The sequence below is a fragment of the Prunus dulcis genome, chromosome 2 (genome assembly GCF_902201215.1).
Source record: "Prunus dulcis chromosome 2, ALMONDv2, whole genome shotgun sequence".
Classification (NCBI taxonomy): Eukaryota; Viridiplantae; Streptophyta; class Magnoliopsida; order Rosales; family Rosaceae; genus Prunus; species Prunus dulcis.
Window position 1 is genome coordinate 4,534,219 of NC_047651.1, and position 2,557 is coordinate 4,536,775.

The window sequence follows — 2,557 nt, forward strand, 5'->3', positions numbered from 1 at the left end:
CTAGACGGTTGAGTGCCAATTGGTTTTTTATTTGGGCCTTTAGAGCAACTCCACTCATTTGCTCTTAGTCCTGGCAAGAGGGAGCTAGGGCAGTCACTATTTACGTAAATAGTAGTTGTCCTTACAAATAGTATTTTGTATTTCCATCCATTGTCATGGCTAAGGGCAATTACTATTCATTTTTTTTGTTTTTTTCACAATCGGATAAAATTTCCGAATAAGATTTTTGAATTCAAATTTCGGATGAATTTCAAAATTCAAATTTCAGATAAATTTGGGTTCAAATTTCGGATGAATTTCAAAATTCAAAATTCATATAAATTTGGGTTCAAATTTCATATAAGATTTTCATCCAATCAAATCAAGTCATGTGGCATGTCTATCTTGCCAAAATTTTCTATAAAACCAGAGACTCAGCTCATACCTCTCACATCACATCTTTCTATATTTTCATTTCTCAGAGTGTAGAATTCATACTTCATTCATTCTCAATGGAAGATTTTAGGAGATGCTTGGAGAGGCAAGAGCGAGAAACAAATGAGAGAAACCATAGAGCAGATGAAATCAATGCGTTGCAGAGACAAGTCGATGAAAAAGTTGTCATAGCAGTGGCTTTGCAATATGAAGAGAACCAAGGTCGCCGCTGTGGTTCACAAGTCGGCCGCCGCCGGAATGTGGATAGACATAGGCATTCTCAGGGTAAGAATCTTTTGGAAGATTATTTTATCCCAACTTCTGTGTACTCTGATGTTGATTTTCGAAGGCGATTTATAATGCAGCCCTATTTGTTCAATAAAGTCATGCATGATATTTGTAATTATGATGCATACTTTGTTCAAAAGTGTGATGCTACTTGGGTTTTGGGGCTTCTTCCGGAGCAAAAGCTTACAGCTGTTATACGAATGTTGGCGTATGGAGCATCTGCTAATCAGGTGGATGAAATTGCCCGAATGGGGAAGTCCACTATGTTGGAGGCTTTGGTAAGATTTTGTCAAGCAGTTGAAACTTTGTACACTAGGGACTACCTGCGTAGACCTACTCCCAGGGACCTCCAACGGCTTCTACAAAAAGCCGAAGCTCGANGGATTTCCAGGAATGATTGGTAGCATCGACTGCATGCACTGGCAATGGAAGAATTGCCCAACTGCCTGGCAAGGTGATTACGGAAATAGAAAAGGCCAAAAAAGCATCATCCTTGAAGCCGTTGCTGGCTTCGACACATGGGTTTGGCATGCTTTCTTTAGAGTTGCGGGATCCCAAAATGATCTCAATGTGCTGGGTCAATCCTCGGTCTTCAACGATGTATTGAGAGGCAAGGGCCCCAATATCACCTATCAAGTCAACAATACAGTGTACCAGACGAAGTATTATCTAGCTGACGGCATCTACCTGAGGTGGACCACTTTTGTCAAATTCATTCCAAATCCCCGATCCCAGAAGCAAAAATTATTTGCTACCTATCAAGAAGGATACAGGAAAGATGTCGAAAGGTGTTTTGACATCCTTCAAGCTCAGTGGTTGATTATTCAAGGTGCAGCTCGTATATTTGATGAGAAGATCCTCAGAAGCATTATGATGACTTGCATCATCCTCCATGATATGATTGTGGAGGATGAGTACGATTATGATGCTTTAGAGGTCTACGAACCGAATCCAATGAACACAGCCTTGACACGGATTTATGAAAGGCCCATGGGGCCAAGTGGAGAACCGTTTGAGCCGGAACCGTTGGTGATGGATGGTCATTTCATGACCCGAATGATAGATCGATATACAGAGATGCAATCTTTGTATATTCATGAAATGCGTCAAGTTCACTTGATGGAGCATCTATGGGCGGTGAAAGGCAATGAAGATGAATGATAGAGCATAGATACTTTGGTTATGTTTTATTTAGTTATGGTTAGGTTGTGTTGTATTTTTATTTATTATGGTTTGGTTGTGGTTTGTTATTACTATTGTGCCTTGTTTGTAGTTTTTTAATTTTAATTTTGTTTTGTTTGAAGTATGGAATATGTTGAATAAAAAGGTAATTTATTGAATGCTTTGTTTATTAAATAAAGAAATCTAATACAAGTCATTAAGAATTACTATTACTAAAATAAAATACATGAATTACAATAATTTTAATAGAAAACATGAAAAATACAAATACATAAAAGGTATGCTAGCTAATTTAATGGTTTCCATCATTTAACAAATCCGTGTTGCTAGGCCCATCATCCCGGAAAAGTCTTCTTCTCATAACATCCCTTCGTTCTAGCTTTCAAAATTGTTCTGTTTCAGGGGACATATGACTTGTAGCCATCGCCATAGTTTCCCGATCCGTCTTGTCTATATGTTTTTTGCTCAAATACTCCATTTCTCGTGCATACTCGGCTTGAAGGGCCAACTCGTTATCCTGGCATTTCTGCTCCATTTCAATTCTTATGTCGTTTTGCCTTGCAATTTCCTCCAAAAACTTTGAATTATTATTGCTTGAATTACCCGCTTTCTTTGCCTTCACGGCCTTTCGGCCAATGGGCCTCGGGTCCTTTTCGATGGGTGAGTCTTGACT